At 43.9% G+C, this 25552-nt stretch overlaps 1 protein-coding gene across 6 annotated transcripts in view; it reads right to left on the bottom strand.

The window, feature by feature from the left end:
* The window catches only part of TSPAN18 (tetraspanin 18), a 177684-nt gene extending 153596 nt beyond the window's left edge, over window positions 1-24088 (bottom strand). For 4 of the 6 annotated variants that reach the window (XM_073348075.1, XM_073348076.1, XM_073348080.1 and 1 more), the window contains exon 1: window positions 23644-23889. The gene's annotated coding sequence lies outside the window, so the exon portion shown is untranslated. Of the gene's footprint in view, window positions 1-23643; window positions 23890-24006 lie in introns of those variants that run through there. The other 2 variants (XM_073348079.1, XM_073348077.1) reach the window with 2 other exon arrangements.
* Window positions 24089-25552: the final 1464 nt, after the last annotated feature.

Here is a 25552-nt window from a genome sequence, read left to right as displayed (position 1 = left end):
GCTTTCATGAGTTTCTGATTCTCAGTCCTGTGCTCAAAGCATCCTGATCTTGTATCATTTAGAGCTTGCCCATCCCCCAATCCCAGACAAAGCAGGATTTATTCCTAAAGCCTGTTCTTCAGCGTCCTGTCCACTTCTGTTTTAAAATGTCCCAAATGAAACAGTATCTCCAACTTTTTTTTTTGGGGGGGGGGGGGAGGAAATGAAGGCATAGAGGGGAAATAACTATTGTTCAATTTTTACAGAATCTCACTGATATTCAGTCGGTTTGTCTTTGCTTGGTTTCTTCCCATTGCTGACTGCTATACTACCCTGTGCTACCTAAAAATAAAAATAATAAATAATAATCTTTGCTGCATTCCTCCTCCCACCAACCATCACCCCCATGCCTACACCAAAGTGGAGTGAACTAGCCGTCCTATTAGCCTGGCATAGAGTAGGGAGAAGAGTAGCACTATAGCTAAAACCATGTTGCTGCTCTGAAGTGAGGAGTCACAAAGGAAGTTGGTATAAAGCTAACATTTAATGGCAAACTAGCTTTACAAAAAAAAAAATTTCGAGTACAAAGTCTACTGAAACCTAAAAGTGAAAGACTTAATGGTGAATGTAACCCTGAGGGGCTTGGTGATTCTGAATTCACCATTCAATCCCCGCGGAGGGCTGAAATTGCCTGGTGAAGCATGATTAAAGGTATACACAGACAGATCCATTGTTCCAGCCGATTTCATGGAGGGTTAATGGAATGACACAATCTCAACGGCTTACTGTCACTCACAATTTCTGTTATTTATACTTCCAAAGTGATCCAAATATTTATCTGGCTCCAAACCACAATTTCACGGGATCTGTAAAGAGTTACACAGATGTGTCAAAAACAGAACCAAAACCCCAAAAGAAACTGTCCAAAAGTTCCCTCCTGGGAGGCTAATTTTCTATATTTTAGTTGATGTCCATCCACTGGCATTTACATACATTACAGAGAGGATATGTTGCAGGGAGGTATGTTAGGGAATGTCATTGGTTTCAGTAGATATTTATTCTGTTACTTGGTTTACCTTCTTGACAGAGATACTTTCACACCTCCAGAGCCACTGGGAACCAAACTCATTTGAGCAGGTTTTACGACAAAATGGGGGCTGCAAATGCTGGTCAGGAAATTACATACTTATGTGTAGCCATTTCAGACAATGGAGGTTTGGGGATGTGCAGAGGTCTGCTGTACGTTCAAGAAACTGGAGTGCTCACTCTATTATGGTTTAAGAGAGTGATGCCCAATCTTATTGCACAGGATGGTCATATAAACCTGAGCACAACCTTGTATGAGCCAAACAGATTCTTCATATTTTAATAAGATTTAAAGTCACCTGTATTGATTTATATTTTAAGTTCAGCTTGTTTCGTATATACTTAGATAGGTTGTTTCTATGTATGGTCTATTTACACACTTGTGTAAACTAAAATGAGACAAACGTGATGACAAAACATTAATGAATCGGCCGTTAGTATAGTGTGTTGAAGCAGGCTTATGAAATGCTCTGGTGGGGCCTAGATTGGGCACCCCGGTTTAAGAGAAGCTCTCCAACACATACAAGATGCTATTTTATATTAAAATGTGAATCAAAAGGCTTCCTATCTAGAGCTGAGCAAAATATCTACCTAAAAACTCAAACGCTCATAAACATGTTCAAGGTGTGATGCATTCACAACCCCCGGTCCACACTTGTTAGCTCAGCAGATACGAGTTAAATGGGTAAGCTTCCTCCCCTTGAAATGAACCAGCTGAAGGCATCAAAAATAAGAAGAGAGGATCCTGGAGCAGTGGCTGAGAGATTTCCCTCAGATGTCCAAATTCAAACTCACACCTCTCCACAGGTTTGATTGGAGATTAATCCAAATCTAACCCCTGTGAACCAAACAGCAGGGCTCAGTTCATAAACCGCATTGCAAACCAAACGTCTCAGAGTTCATACAGGTCAGGACAGCTCTGTTGTCCAGAAGGTCATGTCTATGTCATCATTAAGCCATAAAATTCTCTAAGCTGCTAACTTTGGGCCTGCTTCTGCTCTCCCTTAAACCGATATAATCAGGAGAAACTCCACTGAAGACAATAGAGTTGCACTGGTTTAAAACTGGTGCAAGTGGAGAATCTGTCTCAAGTGCTGTAAAACTTACTTTTTGGTAACTCACTGGACTATCTTTGTGCAATTAAACTAAGTCTCCCCTCCCACCCCCCACACACCCCTCTTACAAATATTCCTAATATTGAAAGGGTTAAATAAAAGTCTGTTGGACGTAAGACAGCAGAACCATAAGCATTTTGATAGCTTTCTACAACACGTATAACAAAAAGTCTTTAAAATTCATTGCACTGAGATTAATCCTCCAAGTACAGCATTTCCTCCTCAGCTTGAGGCAACCACCAAGTTTTCTGCTCTTTAATACCTTTATAAAAGGCTCCAAGGAACTGCCAGGCTGGAGGGCTCAAACTCACTCAGTAAAAACAGAGTCCCATGGTTCCAGAAATGCATGGCACCTCCTGTCAGAAAGAACATGTGCAGCAGCTTGGATTTAATTAATAAACAACTACATGAAGATCTGATTAAACTCGTGTTGTTCTTCTCAGACACCAAGAAGCCCTCAGAGAGATTCTGGCATCTGTGCATCACTGCTCAAACTGCACATTCCCAGGAACTGATCTGCAGAGGTACAGAGCACATACAGCTCCCACTGACTTCAAAGGAAGTTGTGAGTGCTCAGCACTTCTGCAGCTTAATCCCTTCAGGCCTGATCCTGAGTCACAGGGAATTGTGGTTGCTCTGCACCTCACTGGATCAAAGCCTAATTTTTTAAAATATTTTTTTAAAGAGCTTCAGTTCCTGTGGTTTATTTGCATTAGCAACCCAGCAACCCCTACTGTGGTGATGGGCATGTTAAAATTGCCTTTAATAAATCGTCATGCAACCTTACAGCAACAAACCAGCATGTGCCTCTGCATCCCCCACAAGCAAGCAGCTATGCCAGCATCACTGAGGGGGAAAGCATGAGTTTAGGAAGGGTTATGTCTGTTGTGAAACTTTGGTTAGGGTTCTATCCCTGCAATGGACATTGGTGAATGTTCTGAGAGCCATGCACTGATACTAGTGAAAGTTTGGATCAAAGACATCACCAATAGTGAAGACTGTCAAAATTTTCACCTTGAAAATGATGGTACAGCTTAAAAACCTCACTGAGGTCAATGGGACTTCTGCTTTCATGAAGATGGGAAGAGGACTGCAGGATTTGGCTTTTTATGTGTCTATAAGTTGGGAACCATTTCTGGAAACAGATTTTGATTCAATTGCTGTTAAAAATGAGGAGGGATGGTTCAGTGTTTCAGGCGATAGTGTGGGTCTTGGGAGACTCAGGTTAAATTCCCTTCTCTGCCAGAGGCTTCCAATGTGACCACAGGCAGTCACTCTCTGGACCTCAATTTCTCATCTGTAAAATAAGGATGCAGAGGTTGTAAAAATAAATGCACTGAAAGGTGGTAAGGCACTCCGATACTATGGAAATGGGACCATATAAGTACTTAAGAGATAAACACAAAATTACTGAAAACCTAAATCTATGCTGCTCTTTTGAATGAGAAGCCAGACATTAGCAAGTTCTGCTATCCGAAATAGTACTGTGCAGGAAAGGTTTCAAAATGCAGGTATCTGGATGTAGTTGCCAAGAGATTCTCTCTCTCTTTCTGATCAAGTTTCATCAGTGAACAATAAGTAGAAAGATCAGTCTGTTACTCAAACATGGGAAACCTGTACTGATATAAGCTAAAGTCTAAATTTAAACCAGTACAGTTATATCAGTATAACTCCCTGGATGGACACACTTATTTCAGAATTAGAGTGCCTTTTTTAGTGTGCATCTTATGATGCTTTGGAAGGGGGGTAAGATAAATCAAAAAAAGCCATTCATTCTAAAATAAGAGTGCTCACATGGGGAATTACTGCAGCATAACTACTGCAGTTTAACTATCCCGTTAAAACTGGTAAAATTTTCCTGTATAGAAAAGTCCCAAAAGACAGTCCCTGTTCAGAAGAGTTTATAATCTCAATAGACAAAGCAGACAAAGGGTGGGAGAAAGAAGCATTATCCTTATTTTACAGCTGAGGAACTGAGGCCAGAGACTAAGGGTCAGATTTTCAAAGTTATTTAGGCACCTAAATCAAAGTTAAAATGTGCCCAAATCCCTGAGAAAGTCTGATCCTAAAGTGAGTTGCCTAAGGTCACTCAGAATGTCTGCGGCAGAGCCAGGAATAGAATCCAGGGCCAAGACTTTCAAAAGTAAGTAGTGATTTTGAACACTCAACTTGAGACACATTGAAGGGACCTGGGTGTGGTGAGTTAGATGCTAGCCTTTACACAAGGCATTGAACATAAGCTCAATGTAGTCTGATGTTTAACAAATCCAAACTCTCCTTGTCTCACCAGTTTAGATTCCTGAGTAAGTGACTGACTGAGCCGATGTCACAAGATGTGCTGTAGTGACTATTTAACATCAAGATGCTACATCTGCCATGTATGGACTCCAAACAACAGGTTCAGTTTTATGGGCAAGAACATGGCTACTTCAGATCTCTGCCTAATCTGTGCATACTGCACCATTTCATTATCTATCAGCCAGTCAATCTCTGATTTATCTCCAGGAATTTATACATAGTAACAAATGATGCTAATAAATTGAATCCTTTCTAGAATGCATTTAGAGTTATTAGAAGGGCCAGAAAATTACTGTATCATCATCTTACAGTGGTTGTATTTGTTTCACCTCCTTGCTAAGTAATGCAGAGTCTAGACAGACTATAGTTTTACTACAAGTCAGAATTCCCTACAGTAAAAATTAAAAAAAGACTCTGAGGCAGTGAAATAGATGAAAGCACCAGAGAAACAGCACAGTCATCCATAAAATCAGGGAGTGACCAATCTTTGTCCACCTAAGGAAACTTGGCAGGAGCTGGAGGGCTAAACCTCACTGGCATAAAATGAAGCAGATTGTAGTTATTCTTTTATTTAATAAGGAGGTATGGCACCCAGAAGGCAGGTCATGTGTGCACTGGTCCACCTTGATTAGAGTACCACCATTGCATCCTGAGACCTGAAGGCTTCAGTTTTATATTAAAGAAGAGCATGTCTGCAGGCCAGACTGAAGGACTTCATAGGAGGCAGTTTTGCCCTGCTCAGGTTCCTCTTTGGCCACTTCTGTTGTATCCATTGTGACTCTACAAAGAGCTCTTCAGGAGTGCAGTTCTGATTGGCAGACAGCTCTGAAACTGATCCTGTAATTTATAAGTTAGGAAAATCAGCATGGCCTGGGTTCCAGCAGTTCTCTGCAGAATCCCCCACAGACATATTACTACTGCATGTTTCTGTTCCAGTTTGATGTATAATTAATGCACTGAGTTTCTCTGCAAACAAAAGTGAATCCAAATCACCCAATTTTCCAGAAATATTTTCCTCACTAGACACTCACTTCCTGTTTTCAGGGTTGAGGATGGGGATTACAAACCTTTATTAATAGATGTATTTAAAAATACATAACAGCAACCAGGGTGAGCGTGCAGAATATCTGACCCACAATGGTTACAGTGGGGATGGGGAAGAAGGGAAAAATAACCTAGGCCAAACTCTACATTCTATTACACTAATCTGGAGTCATCCCACTGAAAGTAACGGGGTGGCTCCTGATTAACACTGGCATAACTGACAGCAGAATCCTGTGCCTTACCACCAACCAGAAAGTACTAGGTTCCAATCAAATGACTGCTGAATAAGCATATTTTCTGTTTGATGTGGAAAGAAAGGAGGAGATGGTTGTCATATCAGATGAAAGCAAAATACTTCACAAAGCAGCAAAAAATTCACACAGTGAAATGACTTTGTCCAATCATCTTGCAATCGTTGGATTCCTCTATGCTATAAGATCCTTGGGCAGCCTATTTGTTTGCAGGTTGCTCTTGAGTTTCACTGACAAAACCTTCCATTTCTCCAGAGGTGCTCTTGCCGCATCTCATCCCAAAGAAAAGCAGAGTTCCATGTTCTATAGGCCCATGGTTTTGCCACATATGGATCTTAGCTTCACAACCCTGACTAGAAAATGATGGTTTCCCCTTCACCATTCTGTATGTGGGACATGGTGAGACCAATAGTAAGAGCTCTCCATACAGGAGTGGCATACTCTAGGGGGACTGAAAGTGGATGGGAGTATCAGAAACCCTGACAATCACTTTCTGGGTGGCCTTAGGCATGTCTCTGGACCACTCTGCCCCCATTTCCCAATCTGTAAAATGGGCATAATACTTAATAGTGCAGAGTGGAATCTTGAGATAGCAGAAAAACTCAGGTGTCTGAGATGTAACAGTAGAGGAACTGATACTAACCATTGCCCTTTTAAGGGCAACCACTCTGTCCACGTTGCTCGGTGGTGTGAGGATTATGTTATAAATGTCCATAACAACACACTGAGTATCTTAAAAAGTTATGTTTTACTACAATGGCTTACATCTCACTTCTTTCTTGAAGCCCTGTGCACTCTATTGCCTTCCCACTGTTGGCTATTATCACTAGAATCCTCCCAGCTCCTTTCCCCCAAGACCCTAACAGGATATTGTAGGGATGCCATAGTATCTCTCTGTATACCAAGGCTCACTTCCCTCACAGCAGGCATAGGCTTAGTTTACAGGTTTCTCTGGGACATCAGATTTCTTAGCTTGACCTGGGTCTCCAGCATGTCCAGAAGTTCTTGACTATGCTACATACTTTACTGTACACCAAACTGTCTGGGGTTTGTTCATTTTCTCTTCTGGATGCCCTAGTCTATCCAGTCTTCAACAGAGGCCACCCAACACCCCCTCCCCCTCCCAGTAGATGACAGAGTCTAGACCTCAGCTCTACAGAAGAAAGAGAAGCTTTCCCTCATCCATCTGGGAGTATTCAGGGAAGCCTGTATCAGTCCATTCATCACAGTTTTCCTCATTGGTGATGAAGCAAGAGGGGAGAAATGTGCTGAGGTCTGGTTGCTCAGGAATCAAGGTCCTTAGATTGAGAGGCTCAGGCTTGGTCCATTTGGAGGGATGCCCTTTTTTGGGTGAGGGGGTGATGGGAAGGCACAGATAACTCTACAGTAGGTTTAATTCCTAATGGTTGTCTGCCCATGCAGATTTATCACCAGAGAATATAGGAGTGAGTAAAGATACCCTAGCATCTGATTCGGGGTCCCCAGCCTTTAAGTTCCCCCTTTGACTTGATATACATTCCTGGCTGGAAGGACAAGGGGCAGGAAAGAGGCAGGCTCAGAATCCTTCCCTCTGTCACAGACCATTGTGGATGCACTTGGCCACTTAGAAACAGGAATGGCCTTTCATTTAAATTCAATTACATTGCAACAGCCTGGAATATTTTGTCTTTAAAAGGAGTGTTCAGTTCCAGCCCATGTAATGTGCAGTTTAAAACCAAACAGGCATATTTTTTTCATCCTCCCAAAAAAGGCAGAGTGGAATTTTGATACAATCACAGCTCAAGCATGTGTCCAGCGCATATGATTTAGATGCACATTTACTGCAGAGGAACTGCTGATGGGCTTCAGCTGGGGCCAGCCAAGATGTCTGGTGGCAGCATTCAGGAGATCAGTATTTGGGTGGCTGACTTGTCCCAAAATCTCCAAGTCAAAAAGTTCCTCAAAACTGGGGTATAGGGCAGAAAACTAAGCCCCTTGTGTAGGTATGAGCCTAGCTTTGCTCAATACCTCCAGAAGCTTCTTTCTCAGAGAGCCAATGTACCGCCAGGCTTTTGAGGACAGGAAGTAAGGGCAACACTTCCCTCCCACTTTTGTTTGTTTTGAGGTAAGAGTAGAGAAGTAAGACTAATTGTTCAAACTCTGCCTTACCCTACCCTTTCCCCCAATGCTTGGGGGGGGCACACAAGAGGGAGAGAGTTTTATGCATTCCAAGAAGTTCATCTCCTGCTATAAGCATTATTTTGCAGACCCTGACCAACATAATGACCCAGGCACATGCAGCTGTATTTAACTTGGCTGCTAAAGCTGCTTTTCTAAGAACAGTCCTAGAAGGGAGTGTGGGGTTGAGAAGCCCTTTCATCCTTCAACCAATCCCACATGCACAGTCCTGACCCGACCCAAAACACCATAAGTGCTTCAGAGACAGTCACTCTCCTTCACCATGCAGTGACCAGCACATAGCTACCACAAAGATTCCTCCTCCCTCCACTTTGCAATAAGCACAGAATCCAATGGTGTCAAAAATCTAGAGCTAGAGGAAGGATCAGGCCAGCCCAGGAGGAGACCTCATATTGTAACTAGCATGGCTTGTGTTGATGGCTTGTCTCGGAGACCTGAAAGCAACACCTCCAGCAGAATTTTTGTTTAGGAACCACCCAGGTCCTCTGGACAAGTGCTAACTGATACCATGTAGAACAAACTCCTTCGGATTCCTGAAGTTTGCCCAAACACCTCTTATCCTGTCTGCTTATTTCTCCTCAGCCAGCAGCTTAAATTACTAGATAAGAGGAGGGGAATAGGGAGGTGGGTGGGACTGGAAAACACACACACACTTCATTCCTGTTTACTTTACTCCCACCCCACCCGATTTCTAAGGCAGGGGAAGCACTGCTGCAGTTCAAGAGTGGAGGAAAGTTAGCTTTGGAGCCTGGCCCATCCATTATATGGATGATAGTATTTAAGCTACTGTCTCAGTGAATACCCTTCCATTCCACTTAGAAGAACTAAACAATGTAACTCTCTGCAGGGGGAATTAAAAAGAAACATACCGGAACATCACAGAGGGCTCTCAAGTGAACAATCCATCATCTTGGTTTGAGACACTTTCTTCTCACAAGCAGGCCTCAAAGCTTCACTAAAAATTCAATCCTTTAAAAGTATTGTATTCCTATGTAGAAATTTTCTTTTTTTAAAAAAGGTATCTAACATGTAGCACAGGATTATCATAAAAGGATCGCTGACAGTTTATGGAAAGCTGTTTGAAAAGCACTATTCAGGTGAACAGTTCAGCTCCCAGAGCATATTTTCTGCTCCTCGTTCTTTATTGCAAGGGAATGTTTGAATGGAAAGCAGCATCTTTGCGTCTTTAAAGGTGTCTTTTCCTGCTGCTGCTTCCCCACCTTTAGCTATAATCCTCTATTCCACATCCCCTTCCACTGCTGCGGAAGTTATTATGGTGTCACAGTCAGGGGATTATAACAACTTTTAATAAAGGATAAGCAGCAGGACCAGGTGAGTTTAAGCAGCAAACACTCTACTGATTCAAAGAACCCTATTATTAATATTTATAAGTGCTCACAGAGTGCTGTAAAAGGCATAACGAATGGCAAGGTGCTGGGACCCAAGGAGCTCACAGACTAAGTAGACAGAACACAAAAGACAATGGGACACCCTAAGAAGATCCTATCATTTGGGGGTAAGTGGGAGGTGCAGACAGATTGCACAAAGCACTAAGCAGACCCATTTAGGCCCTGTGCTAAGAGTCAGAATGGAGCAGAAGATCACACAGAGGTTCTCCATGGCAGGGTGTGTTTCCACATTCTATGTTTGTGTAAGGGCTTTCTTCCAATCAGCCCAGCTTTGTCTTTTCCTGCTGTGAAGTCACAAGCCTGGGGTTTATGACATCATAGCCTCTTGCACTTGCAAACAGCCCATGGCACTTTTCATCATTGATCCACTTTACAAAGATTAGCTAACTAGAATTCTCCCAGCAGCCATAGGAGTTGGGTATTATGGTCATTTTTACAGCTGGAGAAACAGATGCACAGAGAGGTGATCTGACTTGTCAGCAACCACAGAGGGAATTCTACATCAAACCGAGGATTTGAGTTTAGGTGCACCTGGCTCCCAGTCCAGAGGCCAGAACATGCTTCTCACTGCATGCTGAGAATACTGATCAGTGCTGAGAAAGGACTGGACTCTCAACCCCATTCATTACCTTGTGCTCCCCATGGGCAGAGCTACACTTTGGTGCTGCTCCTGATCAGTGTTACTGCTTAGGAATCCCATGAACAACCCAAGATGCAGAGAAGGAGTAAGCCCAGAAAATATTAACAGCAGCATTTTCCAAAACTGGAGGGTTTTCTTTTAAATTAAGTTTTGGATGGGAAAAATCAGCTCTCCCCACCACTATCCCAAAACAGCCAAAGTAGCAAATGTACAGAATGTGAAGCACTAAAGCTTTTGCCCCTTTCTGTGTTGTTAGAAAAACTCTTAATGCCGCAGAAGCCGGAAAACCCTATTACTCCTTAATCTCTCCAGTCTCTGTCACCCGTGACTGAAACATCCGTTCACACCACTTTAAAAATGAAAGACTCATCTTTAATTGGCCAGGCACCACTGTGCATTTACACCCGTATTAGTCAAAGTCTTTTCTTAGGACTGTGTGTCCACGGTGACAAACTATAGTAAGGTGTTAAATTATCAAAAGCTGAAGGTGCTGGAACAAGATCCCATTCAATGAGATATACCAGTGCCTGCGAAAGCCATCATCAAATCTTGAGCATCCACAGCACAAGGGTCAGGAAGTGTTTTAGCTTCAGATTTTATTTTTATCTTCTTTTAAACAGTAATTTAGATAACAGGGCCTTTCCAAAGATGCACTATCTAGGCCCCCACACCTATTTCCATAGGATCTGAAGTTCCATGAGGTTCTGAGAGCCCTCTATTTCCACCTAACTCATCAGGAATGAGTCAGGCACTCAGCACCTAGCAGGATCAGGTCCTCAGATTCAACACTCAAGCATGTTCTATAAATTGTTCCCAAGCCTCCTCTCCCAAGTGTCCTTCAGTAGAGACTCAAATTCATCTCACTCCCTACTCTAACCTCACCATTCATGACCACCAAATACTGAAACCAGAAAATGATCTGTTTTCACATGCAGATTATGGATGAAACACCGGCATGGCTCAAGAGTGACCTTGACACCATTTCAAGAATCTACTGCACAGCTTTTACATTGCTGTCTCCCCGATATGGGCTCAAGTTTTCAAAAGTAAGTTCTGATTTTTAGAATGCTGAACTCAAGACACCTTGGTTCTGATTTTCAGAGGTGAGGAGCCCCTGCAGCTCCCACTGACTTCAATGGACTGTATAGTTTCTCAGTGTTTCTCAAATCAGACCATAAGTGGGTTGAGAGCTAGAAATAGTTTTCGCAAAAAGAAAAGGAGTACTTGTGGCACCTTAGAGACTAACCAATTTATTTGAGCATGAGCTTTCGTGAGCTACAGCTCACTTCATCGGATGCATACTGTGGAAACTGCAGAAGACATTATATACACAGAGACCATGAAACAATACCTCCTCTCACCCCACTCTCCTGCTGGTAATAGCTTATCCAAAGTGACCACTCTCCCTACAATGTGCATGATAATCAAGGTGGGCCATTTCCAGCACAAATCCAGGTTTTCTCACCCCCCCCCACCCCCATACACACACAAACTCACTCTCCTGCTGGTCGCTTTGGATGGGCTGTTACCAGCAGGAGAGTGAGTTTGTGTGTGTGTATGGGGGTGGGGGGGTGAGAAAACCTGGATCTGTGCTGGAAATGGCCCACCTTGATTATCATGCACATTGTAGGGAGAGTGGTCACTTTGGATAAGCTATTATCAGCAGGAGAGTGAGTTTGTGTGTGTGGTTTTTGGAAAAGGGGGGGGGGTGAGAAAACCTGGATTTGTGCTGGAAATGGCCCACCTTGATTATCATATACATTGTAGGGAGAGTGGTCACTTTGGATGGGCTATTACCAGCAGGAGAGTGGGGTGGGAGGAGGTATTGTTTCATGGTCTCTGTGTATATAATGTCTTCTGCAGTTTCCACAGCATGCATCCGATGAAGTGAGCTGTAGCTCACGAAAGCTTATGCTCAAATAAATTGGTTAGTCTCTCAGGTGCCACAAGTACTCCTTTTCTTTTTGCGAATACAGACTAACACGGCTGTTACTCAGAAACAGTTTGGGCACTCTTTGTCCCCAAGACAAGACTGAGAGATGTGCCATCTAGCAGGCAAGCAAAAAAATAAAAAATTATTATTTTTTAAAATCCCATGTTTTTTGCCCAGAACACTTGTTACAGTTTAACATGGATGTCCTGTGAGTGCCACGTTTCAAGAATAGGAAAGCTTGCTATTCTCTTCATTTAGTATGTTTTCTTTAAGAAATGCAGGCACCCTCATTTAGTACAATCCCTAACTACCCCTTTAAAACTCCTTCTGCACTTAACTGTCACACACTGAGCCCTTCATAAAAAAGTAAATATAGTAACTGTTTCCATAATAACTAAAAAAAGACCAACAGATTAAATCCAACAGATGAATCAGGGCCATAAAAACATATCTAGCAACATGACCAAAATCACCGTTCTTAAGAACTTGGCATCATGACACTTAAAAGCTGCTAGGTCTACAGTTTATATACAGTTTAGTGGAAAGTGAAAGCACTGCAGAAATGGTCAGTGCCCCAGTTTAGACAGCTCTGTATTGTGTCAGAGGGACCGGGCAACAGGATTCCTGGGATCCATGCCAGTCTGTGCCACTAAAACACAGCAAGCAAGTCAATTCACCTCTCTGTGCTTCAGCTTATCCATCTTTAAAAGGCATATAAAAAAGGCTTTCCTATGTGGCAGGCATATTGTGAGACCTATTTCAAGCCGGGTATGAGCCTTGAGTGAAAACAGTTTTACAGTATAAAAGTGTTATTATTTCTGCCAAAATAGCTTTCCACATTAAAGGGTCTGAGCCAACTCCTGCTGGAATCAACAGAAAGACATAAAGAGTTGGACTGACATTAACATCAAAGAAGGTGGAGGAATACCAAGAAATTAATAATGAATTATTAGTATTTGAGTTACAGAGGTGCCTAGGGATCTCAAATGAGATCAGAGGCCCATTGTGCTAGGCACTGTACGTATAGATAGTGAGAGTCAGCAGCAGTTCTAAAGAGTGTACACCCTAAATAGACAAGACAGACAAAAGGCACAGGGGGAAAACAGAAACAGAGAAGTGAAGTGACTTGCCCAAGGTCATGCAGAAGGTCAGTGGCAGAGCCAGCAAGAGAACCCAGATTCTGAGTTCCAATTCAATGCCTTATCCACTGGATCATGCTGCCTTTAAAATAAGCTAACAATACTTGGTTAGTTGATAACAACATTCACTTTCCAAACATTGTACACGTCACTCACAGTATCAGCCATCTTTCGCTGAATGGATATATCGCTGTAAACATTTACTAAATAGCAGCTGGGTTGAGGAACTTGTACCAGTTCCAGCAAAACCAGATGACCCCATTAATTTATCAGGTTGCTGGCAATGCCCATATTAGAGCATGTGAAATTATAATAAATAGCAAATAAAGGAATTTCACCTATTTCTGGAGCAGGTTGATAGCTAACAAAGGAGGGTGAGAGTCCACGAAATGATCTATTCATTCCAGTCCCTCTGAAGAAGTTTCTCAAGCAGAACTGAGGGAATCTATGCAAAACTCCTTTCACCTCCCTGCTTACTTCGTACTAAAACTCTACATTACCATGACCTGTAAGGGCCCAATTCTATAACCACTGAAGTCAATGGCAAAATTTTCATTGACTTCACCTTAAGAACACTTTCTTCACCATCATTATCCACATTCTAACTGAACCTAAATATGGCAGTCATTCTGCATGTATTCTAGAGGCATCTCCTTCAAATCCTGAATCAGGAGGTCCTCTCCCACACACTTTAAATGAAGCATCTTTGCAGTATCCTCAGGTTACCTCACGCCTCCAGCTTCCAAGTGTGACACAGCACCACATGGTGTGCTTGCAGCACCCAATTGCCTGAAATTAGCACCATACCTCTTTAAACTCTGCAAAAAGAGTACTGTAAATTTCAAAGACATCCATAGTTAATCAGCAGGTGGCAAGGAAGCAGCAGTAAATCCGAGATTTTTAGCTTTATAAACTAGTATCCACTTTTTTGCGTAGGTCTCATCTGTGCAAGAAAGTTATACAGACTTCTCTAAATTGGTTTAGAAACTGATTTAGTTAAATCAGTGCAACTTCCTTGTATGCAAGTCAGCTCCTTAAAAACTTAATCATATACGTGCAACAAGGAATAGCCACTACAGTGCAGTGGTAGGACAAAACAAATACTGCAAGGTGCTAAAGGCTCAACTCTTCAGGTCACAAGTACTCTGGGTCCCAAAAAGAAGAGGAGTCACCATTGTGTTAGCTGTTGGGATGGAAAAGGAACAGGGGCCAGGCTCATTGGCTTGGTGGGTTCCACCCCCCCTCCACTTCCACCTGATTCTGGGGACTGCCCACCCTTCTGCCCCACCAGGCCCCTGGCCCCTTAGCAGGTAAGTCGGGGGGCGGAGGAGAGTGAGCAATGGGGGGGAAGAGAAGCGAGGGGGGGGAAGCGAGGGGGGGGGCCTTGTGGGGGAAGAAGCAGAGCAGGAGTGTCCAGTTTTCAACAATTAGAAAATTGGCAACCCTAGTCTAAACAAGAGTTCAGATCACTCAACATTTTGCAAGTGATCCTCAGGACCTCAGAAGCTCAATGAGAACTAAAAGGAAAGCAGAAAAGGATATTTCACAGGTTTATGATGTGACTGGAATGCTGAGCTCTGCAGACAATAAAAAAAAAAAAAAAAAAAAGACAAAGCTGAATGCTTTGGTTTCTTTGCTGCAATATTGGCTACCAACGGGATGTAACTGACCATGGGAAAGCAAAGGGCTGGACATCAGGAAAATTTCCAAGAACTAACATCACTATGCGAAATTGTGCTAATGAAAGGAGAGAAGTGGAGTCAATCGGACACAACAACACTTGGGGAAGTTTGATAGGGAACAAACCTGGTTGGAGAGAATGAGATAAACTGGATATTCTTCAATGTCTTTTTCATCTCTACATTTGCTATTTAGAATTAAGAAAAAATTCAGGGAATGATTTTTAAGACAATCTTAATGTCTGTTTTTAACTGTTTCAGTGATCTGAAACTCAAATAAAGAGTCCCACAAAAAGTGGAAACAAGGTCAAATTACAAAGGATGAATATAAACAAATAACACAAGTATGTAGGGACAAAATTAGAAAGGTCAAGGCACAAAATGAGATTCAACTAGCTAGAGACAAAGAAAATAATAAGAAAACATTCTGCAAATACATCAGAAGCAAGAGGAAGACCAAGGACACGGTAGGCCCATTACTCAATGAGGGGGGAAAAACAACAAAATGTGGAAAGTGCAGCAGTGCTAAATGACTTTTTTGTTTCAGTTTTCCCCACTAACCTTAGTAGCTGTTGGAATCTAACACAGTAAATGCCAGTGAAAATGAAGTAGGATCAGAGGCTAAAATACGGAAGAACAAGTTAAAAATTACTTTGACAAGTTAGATGTCTTCAAGTCACCAGGGCCTGATTAAGTACATCCTAGAATAGTCAAGATGCTGATTGAGGAGGTATCTGAGCTATTAGTGATTATCTTTGAAAAGTTATGAAAGATGGGAGAGATTCCAGAGGACTGGAAAAGGGCAAATATAGTGCCCATCTATAAAAAGGGAAATAAGAACCACCCAGGGAATTACAGACCGGTCGTCTTAACTTCAGTAACCAGAAAGATAATGGAGCAAATAATTAAGCAATCAATTTTCAGATACCTAGAAGATAATAAGGGGATAAATAACAGCATGGATTTGTCAAGAAAAAATTGTGTCAGACCAACTTAATAGCTTTCTTTGGCAGGGTAATAAGCCCTGTGGATATGGGGGAAGCAGTAGATGTGGTATATCTTGACTTTAGTAAGGCTTTTGATACTGTCTCCCATGACCGTCTCATAAATAAACTAGGGAAATACTTTATAGTAGCTCCATCTAGGTTCTGAGTACATAACTGGTTGGAAAACCCTCACGAAAGCTTTTATGCTCAAATAAATTTGTTAGTCTCTAAGGTGCCACAAGTACTTCTTTTCTTTTTGCGGATACAGACTAACACGGCTGCTACTCTGAAATCTATTACCAGAGAGTCGTTATCAGTGGTTCATAGTCAAGCTCAAAGGACATATCGAATGGAGTCCTGAAGGGATCAGTTCTGGGTCAGGTTCTGTTCAACATCTTTGTCAATGATTTAGATAAAGGCATATAAGAGTACACTTATAAAGTTTGCAGATGATACTGAGCTGGGTGGGGTTGCAAGTGCTTTGAAGCAGTGGCTCTCAACCTTTCCAGACTACTGTACCCCTTTCAGGGGACTGATTTGTCGTGTGTACCCCCATGTTTTACCTCACAAAACAATTACTTGCTTACAAAATCAGACATAAAAATATAAAAGTGTCACAGCACACCACTATTGAAAAAATGCTTATTTTCTCATTTTTACCATATAATTATAAAATAAATCAATTGGAATATAAATATTGTATTTACATTTCAGTGTATAGTGTATAGAGCAGTATAAACAAGCCATTGTTTGTATGACATTTTAGTTTGTACTGACTTCACTAGTGCTTGTTACCAGTTGTAAAACTAGGCAAATATCTAGAGGAGTTGATGTACCCCTTGGGAGACCTCTGTGTACCCCTGGTTGAGAACCACTGAGGATTAAAATTCAAAATGATCTGGACAAACTGGAGAAATGACCTGCAGTAAATAGGATGAAATTCAATAAGGACAAATGCAAAGTACTCCACTTAGGAAGGAACCATCAGTTGCACAGAGACAAGATGGGAAATGACTGCCTAGGAGCAGTATTGCAGAAAAGGATCTGGAGGTCATAGTGGATCACAAGTTAAGTATGAGTCAACAGTGTAACACCATTGCAAAAAAAGGCAAACATCATTCTGAGGTGTATTAGCAGGAGTATTGTAAGCAAGACACTAGAAGTAATTCTTCCGCTCTGCTCAGCACTGATTAGGCCTCAACTTGAGTATTGTATCCAGTTCTGAGCACCACATTTCAGGAAAGATGTAGAAAATATGGAGAAAGTCCAGAGAAGAGCAACAAAAATAATTAAAGGTCTAGAAAACATGACCTGTGATGGAAGATTAAAAAAATTGGGTTTGTGTAGTGTGGAGAAGAGAATATTGAGAGTGGACACGATAATAGTTTTCAAGTACATAAAAGGTTGTTACAAGGAGGAGGGAGAAAAATTGTTGTCTGTGGATAGGACAAGAAGCAATTGGCTTAAACTGCAGCAAGGGTGGTTAAGGCTGGACATTAGGAAAAACTTCCTTACTGTCAGGGTGGTTAAGCACTGGAATAAATTGCCTAGGGAGTTTGTGGAATCTCCATCATTGGAGATTTTAAGAGCAGGTTAGACAAACATCTGTCAGGGATGGTCTAGATCAGTGCTTCTCAAGCTATCTGTTGTGGGGGCCTGCAATTTTTTTTTCAGTGTGCGCGCAGACCAGCAGCCGATGGCTCGCGGACCAGCACCGGTCCATGGACCACCACTTGGAGTAGCACTGGTCTAGATAATACTTAGTCCTGCCATGAGTGCAGGAGACTGATCTAGATAACCCAGAGGTCCCTTCCAGCCCTATGATTCTATGATTGTCATAAAAGTTAGGTTTTGCATTTGGACACAATTACTACAATTATGGATTCAAAGCAGGTAACTATGCATGCAGATAGCTAACTAGAAACACTCATGGGTGCAAATATTCAGCCTGAAGTCAGTCATACTGTGAATGCAAGGCAGTGATGTACTTTGCACATCCAGCTGCTTGTATTTGTTTTTTGTGTTGTTTTTTGGTGGTGGTTGTTTTTTTAAATCCTCAGTCCCTAAAATGAAAAGCTCAGCTTCCCCCATGGTTTTCTGGTCCGAATTCCTGCCAGTCACCTGTGATGTATGTGTCTCAGGCCATCAGCCCTGTGATGTGCCCCCATTTGGAAAATGTCTAGGAGAGTGACATATGAGGAAAAGACAGGAGTCTGGAAGCTCTTCTCTCTGCCTCATTCCTCATGCTTCGTACAAAGGAACTTTTACCAATGAGCCTACCTTTATTTCAGACATTTCTTCTCAATCTGAAACCACATCTGGATGCCCTGTTCACAGTGGACAAGCACTGGCAGAGAGAGAGATAGACCCCAATGAGAGAACAAGGGGATATTATTTGTTAGGAGAAATCCGTAAGAATTGAGGGGTCAGCTTTCAGATGGCATATGCTGGAACCCCCAAACTAAGAGTTTCATTAGGAACCACCCAGGATTAGCATAGAGTGCAGCCCCTCATCTTTAATATGGAGGCGCAGCCTGTGTCTACAAGGTCCAAGTGGACCTTAGGCTTGTATGCTCTCCAGGCAGGCTATGAGCTATATGCAAGGTATGGGAAACTGCACTGCATCATAGAACTCCATGGACAATACTTGGGCCACCCATCCATCCACATACTTACAAGTCTCTCATCTCTGTAATATCTGTACACCCTCTTTCAAGCCTTCCCTGAGGTAAGAGCTACGACCCAACATCTACAGTAGCTGATGATCACAAAGCAGTTGTGTCTGTTTTCCTACGGCAGGTTGAGAAAAGACAGGACTAGAGGTAATTAAATAAAACAGAGGAACCAGATTATTTATTTTGCAATAAAATGTGTCTTCTAGGAAGAAAGTCCTTTATTTGGGCAAATCTGTAAACTGTTTATCATCTTAAACTCATTATCTTTCCATATGGTCTTAGCACTGTGGTTTAATAAAAGAAAATGGGCATGGACTAGCTGATGCAATGTCATCTGCTAGTATTTTTTTCAATGACATAAAATTAGGAGCCTCGCCACAAGTGAAGGGCTACCATAAGGAAAGTCATAATATTTTAATTACGGAAGGATCCTACATAAGACAGTGAGGGGGAGAGGGAACAAAGGTGAAAGAAAAGCAAATTCATTTACAGAAACAGAAAGCCATTTAACTCACTTTTCCATCTCTAGTATTTATTTATTTTTTGGCAAGAGACTTCAAAATGTGTAAGAGAAGGCAAGGCTACCACTAATAAATGCACATCTAAGTATGGCATGGCTCTGCTTCAAACACCTGCAGTACTGAACTTCAGATATATTAACTTAAGATAAAAGGGTGCTAGGATGAAAAATACTAACTCTGACAGCAGTAAGGACCCTGTAGCTTGTTCAGCCATAGCTCTGATAGAAATCCAAGATGCCAGCCCGTTCTGATGCGTAAAGTGCAGCAAGTTGGCAAGCCTGAATGATGGAACTAGGTTACAGAAACACAAAATCAGCCATCGTCATCTGTTAACAGGGACTAGCTCCATGAAATCAGGTAATTTTAAACCCTTCTCACTCCTCTATTGACATGCTATAGTTGAACATAAGCTAAAGTTATTGATTCTTCACAGTCACTATTAAGCCAGACCAAAGGTTCAACACAGGACATTAAACTTAACTATCTGAACTGTCAACTTGGCTACTTCAAAGAGTAACAAATTGAAGTCTCAGTAACAGATGTTGCTCTTGTTTTATGAACTGCACTGTTACGCTCAGCGGAGTATTATCACCTAGGCCAACAAGGCGTAGGCCTAGAGCAGCAAATTTATAATAGCAGCCAGAGGTGCCAACTTCCCCCGACGCCAGTGGGTGCTCGCACATCCCCCCACTCCCGGCCCCACCCCGACTCCACCCCTTCCCCAAAGTCCCCGCCCCAACTCCGCCCCCTCCCTGCCCCTATTGGTCCCCTTCCCCAAATCCCTGCCCCGGCCCTGCCTCCTCCCCTGAGCGCACCACATTCCCCCTCCCTCCCAGCCGCACAAAGCTGTTTCACGCACAAGCGCTGGCAGGGAGCAAGGAAAAGCAGGACCCAGCTGCGCACTCAGGGGAGGTGAGCTGAGGAGGGGCGGGGAGTGCCGGTGGGTGCTCTGCACCCACCAGTTTTTCTCCGTGGGTGCTCCAGCTCCAGAGCACCCACGGAGTCAGCGTCTATGGACGCCATGATTCTACCAATCACAGGGCGTATTGAAACCACCAATGACGGCGCAAATTTGTAAAAAAACTAAAAACAAGTTCATATGGGGGCAGCAATTATTTCAGGGCTTAGGGGCGGCAAAATCATTAATCCGCCACTGGTTACACTTGGTTACAAATATTGTTTCTGTTCTTTAAAACCAACCTAAAATGCTGCATGTATGAAATAAATATTTGAATCAAACACCACACATACACCTTGGCAATGGAATTAAGGATAGCTCAGCATTTTCATAAGCACACAATTCCTGTTTCCCTTTCCCCCAGCTCCACCCCAAAAAGGATAATACAATTCAACTAGCCAAAAGTGAGATCATCTAGGGATAGAGTTATTAGATGCTTTCAACATAGAAAAAAATGCAAACTCTCAGATACTACTTCTCCTTCCTGAAAAAAAATCATCAGCCCCCTATTAACTCCCACTTTGGGAAATTAAGTTGCAGTGGATCTGATTGAGGTTTTTTGGAAGGAGGAGGGTTTGTGGTCTTCCCATGATATTTTACTCTCACAAAGCTAGAAAATAAAGACCTTTTCTGTAAATCACAAGGAAAAACTGGACTCTGTCATCGGAATCCATTCTATCCCAGTATCATTTCATGAATCTCCTGCAAGTACCTGCTATGCGAACTGAGAAATCCAAATTCAAATAAACCTTTAAAGGCCCAGTGCTGCTCCCACTGACTTTTACAGGAATGGGCCCAAAAAAATGCATATTTTGTTTGGATCTGTACTTTCAGGGGTTATGTTTACTCAGGTAATTGACAACAGTGGCTAACTCAGTAACATCTCCATATTCTTAGCACACAGCTCATGCTGCTAGATGATTCACTGCCTAGGCTCCCCTTTGCAAAAAGCGTGAGAAGTTCAACAGAAATTATAACTGGACTTTGCTGGCAGTCTGGAATTTCTTGGAGAAATTAAAACAAATCTTTCTTTCCTTTTCCCACCCTCTTCTTATCTATTAAAAATAAAAAGAATTTAATTTTCTAGCAAATTGTCTTCTACGGTATTCCAGTGGGCATCCAACAAAAATAGTACACTGGCGGCAATAAATAATAGAAATATTAACTGCCTTCAAGGGATTGTCACACATTTCAATAATTTTATCAACTGTGCAAAAGAACTCCAGAGAAAGTGGCAGAGAAAGAAGCAGCTGTGAGAACAACATATGTTCTAAAATAAAGAATAAAAGAAAATACCTACTTGTTCTAATGCTAGATTTTTTCAGTCTCATGATTTGTATACTTTTAGAACAAAGAAAGAAAACAAACTTTGTTTTCTTCTGAAAATGTTAAACGACCCCTTAACCAGAAAAGGCTGTAAAATGCATTGTGCCACATTCTGTTACACTGGTATAAAGCTATAGTAATTTCACTCACTTCAGTAAATTCACCCTGGATTTATATTGGTGAAACTGAGCTCAGAATCCGGCATTATCTAGCACTCAGAATTATCTGACAAGCCATTTGACATTCTACAATTGACTTCCATTGACCCTTCTTGGTAGTCACTGGCTATTAAGTGAAATACGTTGCTAGAAAGTTCATTCCATTAATAACACCATGTGTTTGAATGTTCTGTTATGCTATAAATACATGCAATATACAGTCACATCTCACTAATGGCTATCACTAATCACTAATGGGAAAGCACAGCAAAGCACTAATTGTTATTAGTTACCAATCAAGCAACATTTAAAAAGCAAGGATGATGCATCACAAAATATCAGTTCATTTATTGTGGCAATTGTAGTTAACTTTTTTTGTGATAAAACTTCATACTATAATAGCAAATACCCTGGGTGTGCATTTTGGTAACACCAGACCTCACTAAAAGCATTGTTTCTGCAATTAGATATTAGATTTTCTTTTTTTGAAAAGTGAGGACAGACTGGGGCTGCCTTTAAAATAGTGTTTGAGGATTAGCAAAATTTGAATTAAACAGTTCCTACTGTACTGAAGTCAGAAATCTGGGCAACACTGACATTTGGCTAGTCAGAAACTTCATGTGTTAGCATGACCAGAAACATATGAATAAGTAACAGAACATTCCAGTCTCTTTGTAACTCTTGAGAGAAAAACGCGTTCAGCAATTCCTCTGGAGGTAACAGGATTCACGAAGCAAAAGGACACGCAGAGATGTTAAAGGTAGCAACCCATGTCCATACCCAGCTTGAAGAAGAGACAATACGGCCAAATTCAGCTAGTATGAATGTGGCCCAGCCTGTCTTGGTACACAAGAGTTCCCCCCATTGGGAACCTGAGCTTGGAAAGAGGTGTTACCATCACCTTTCTGTTTTTACAGTCAGACATGGGAAGGAATCAGATGGGCAACTGCAAGGGAGGCACCTCTGGCCCTTCAACCTCGGGAAATTTACAAACCCCTGCAGCCCAGCATCCAACACACAGGCACCTTCTTCTCTCTCCTCTGCCGGGGCAAAGGGGGCGATGAGCCGAAGAAACACCCCCTCTGCCTCTGGCGTAAAGGAGAAAGCACAGCGCTCTTCTGTCTGCCTTTCCCGGTTCCTCTCGCCCATCCCAGGCCGTAGCCACCCGAGTGACCCGGGGGCAACCTCCTGCCCAGATTTGTTCCCTTGTCCCGAGGCAAAAAGAGGGCGCAAGGAGGTACAAAGGAAACCCTGGAAACGTCCGAGACAGCAGCATCCCTCGGATGCGGGAGACAGCAGCACTGGGGAGGGTTAATGGAGCAGCAAGCCGCGAGGGGAGGGGGGCGCATTGAATGAAAAAGGACCTCAGCGAGGGCCGAAGAGCGCCCCAGTGGGGGATGCTGAAGGGAGGGAGCAAGGAGCAGCAGCAGCAGCCCTGGTGTCTATTGACTGGAGCGGGAACCCGGGAACGGTGGGCGTGAACTGGGGAAGGAGAGCCGCGCTCCGGGGGTATGGGGTGATTACGACAGTACCTGGGGGGGGGGGGGACGCTCCGGGAGTGACTAGGTCAGGCCGCGGGGAAGCCGCGCTATGACTGGGGCAGGACCGGGGGGATGGAGGAGGTGATGGGGCAGGACGGGAGGGGTAGCCGCGCTACCGGGGTGTGGGGTGACTAAGGCAGGCCGGGGGGAGGTGACAAGGACAGGCCGAGGGGGGGCTCAGGGGGGTGGGGTGACTAGGGCAGGCCGGGGGGAACCTGCGCTGTAACTGGGGCAGGACGGGGGGGTGGGGGGTTAGGGGCAGGAGGGGAGGGGCAGCCGCGCTACGGGGGTGTGGGGGTGACTAGGGCAGGCCGGGAGGGGGAGCTCCAGGGTGTGTGGGGCATAAGGACAGGCCGGGGGGACGGGGGACTCCGGGGGTGTGGGGTGACTAGGGCAGGCCGGGGGGAACCTGCGCTGTAACTGGGGTAGGACGGGGGGGGAAAGGGGGTGATAGAGGCAGGAGCAGCCGCGCTACGGGGGTTTGGGGGTGACTAGGGCAGGCCGGGAGGGGGAGCTCCGGGGGTTTGGGGGTGACTAGGGCAGGCCGGGGGGCAGTGATAAGGACAGGCCGGGGGGGGGCTCCGGGGGTGTGGGGTGACTAGGGCAGGCCGGGGGGCAGTGATAAGGGCAGGCCGGGGGGAGGCTCCGGGGTGTGGGGCTGATAAGGACAGGCCGGGGTCACACGCCGGGGACCGGGAAGGACCGTGCGAACCGGGGACGCCCTTACCGTCCGGCAGCCGGGGCAACTTTCCGAAGAGCTGCAGCCGGCGGAGGCGGCGCCTCTCCACAGGCAAGAGCCGCGGCGGCCGCCGGCTCACAAGTTGCAGCCGGGGCTCTCGGGAGGCGCTGAGCTCCGGCCGCCCGGGCTGCTGCAGGCAGGGCTCCGTTCAGTTGCAGCCGCTCGGCTCTGACTCGCTGCGCGGATCCCGTGCCCAGCAACCTGGGAGAGCTAGAAGTCGCCAGCTGCAGCCAGCTCCACCTCCCGCCAGAGCCCCCTCCCCTCCCGCTTCTCTGCTCTTTCTTCTTCCCCTCATCGCATTGTTCCCTACGCCCCGCACTGTGCAGACTCGTCCTGCTTTCCCCGTCTCACCTTCCCCTTGGATTCGTTATTCCTTCACTTTCCTGCTCGGTGTTTCTCCTCCCACCGTGGCAAACCAGTTGCTTCCCTCCGGTGACCTCCTAAGTTTCTTTTCTTCTCCGATCTCAAGTTTTTCTCCCCCACACCGGCCCCTCCCAGAGAACTTTATCGATTCCTCCCAAGCCACCTGTCTGCAGGGTTCCAGCCTCAGGGTAAATTAAGGCTACCCACCCTCCCCCCGGAATTCCAATAGGGAAAATGTAGTGAACACATCTTGGGGTGGGGCACCAGGTTCACCCAAAGGGCTTTACTTAAGCTACAGTCTCCTTTCTTCATGATACACACCTTAGGGTAGGAAGGACTGCCACAAAGGTGGGAGGAGAAAGTGTCCTAGGCTGCTAATTTCATCCCTGGTGTAACTGCCGCTGAAGTCAGTTAAATTACACCAGGTAACTCACTGGTGCTGGAACCCAGTGCTAATTATGCATATATTAGCACCCTGCTTATAGGTGTTTGTAGCCCCAGATTCCCCATTGGTCCATAAAATCCTGTTACATCATAAAACAACATGTCATGCAGTTTGGGAGCCAAACCCAAAGGTAAGAGTAATGGGGTTATAAACTATGGGTCAGCAAGTGGGTACAGTTGCTGTAATTCCAGAGACAGTACAGATAGCAGGGGGGTTGTAGCAGGATTTCTGATCTCAGCACATTGTGACCTTCTCCCCAACATCCATCATTAATTTTTTGGTTTACAGTGGATGGCAGAGGTCCCTATCAGGGTCCCCTTGTGGTAGGTACTGTCCCCACATAAAATAAGACAGATACTGGCCCAAAGAATTTGCAATATGAAGTCCTGATCTGCACATTGTCTGATACAGGCAAGCCCCCACGTTCACATGGAACCCTATTTACTTCCATAGGGCTCCATACAGGCAAGGGGGTCCAGGCTTTCAGAGTTTGGAGGAACAACTTCAAGAGGGACAAGATGCAATGGGAAAGTGTAAGAACACAATGGAGAGAGAATAGGAAGACAGGTACGTCTGGAACACAGCACCATATGTGTGTAGAATTTGGACGCTTCACAGGTTGCTGGGGGGGGGGATTATGTTGTCTTTTTTCTAATGTATAGACACACACAGTATTTAACAACTATGGCCCTGAAATCCACTGCTGGCTAATTGCAGAGCAAGACTACAAAACTGCATCATCAGTACATTTTTGTTTTTCTCTTTATTATACTTATCTTGGTTATGCTGTCAAATTATTTCAAGGATCCCACATTTTCTTATATTTTGCCCTGTGGTTTTCCATTTGTATTTTACTGTGTGTGTCACAGCATGGCACTACTTCTGTCCACTCTTTGTGGTCTGGAGGAATGGGGCACATGTTAGACACAGGATAACAGCTACATTCCTCATTTGCTTCGTTACCCAAGGTGCCATTGTGTAATTTTCCAGAAGGAGAGCTTGTACTACAGATCATGGATCTTTCGGTCCAAGATCACATTCATGTTCTCCCCAATACCTCCTCATTTTAAACAGTCCACTTTATGTAGA

The sequence above is a fragment of the Lepidochelys kempii genome, chromosome 6 (genome assembly GCF_965140265.1).
Source record: "Lepidochelys kempii isolate rLepKem1 chromosome 6, rLepKem1.hap2, whole genome shotgun sequence".
Lineage (NCBI taxonomy): Eukaryota > Metazoa > Chordata > Testudines > Cheloniidae > Lepidochelys > Lepidochelys kempii.
Note: the sequence above shows the minus strand (reverse complement) of the source record. Positions and strands in the feature narration are given on the sequence as shown.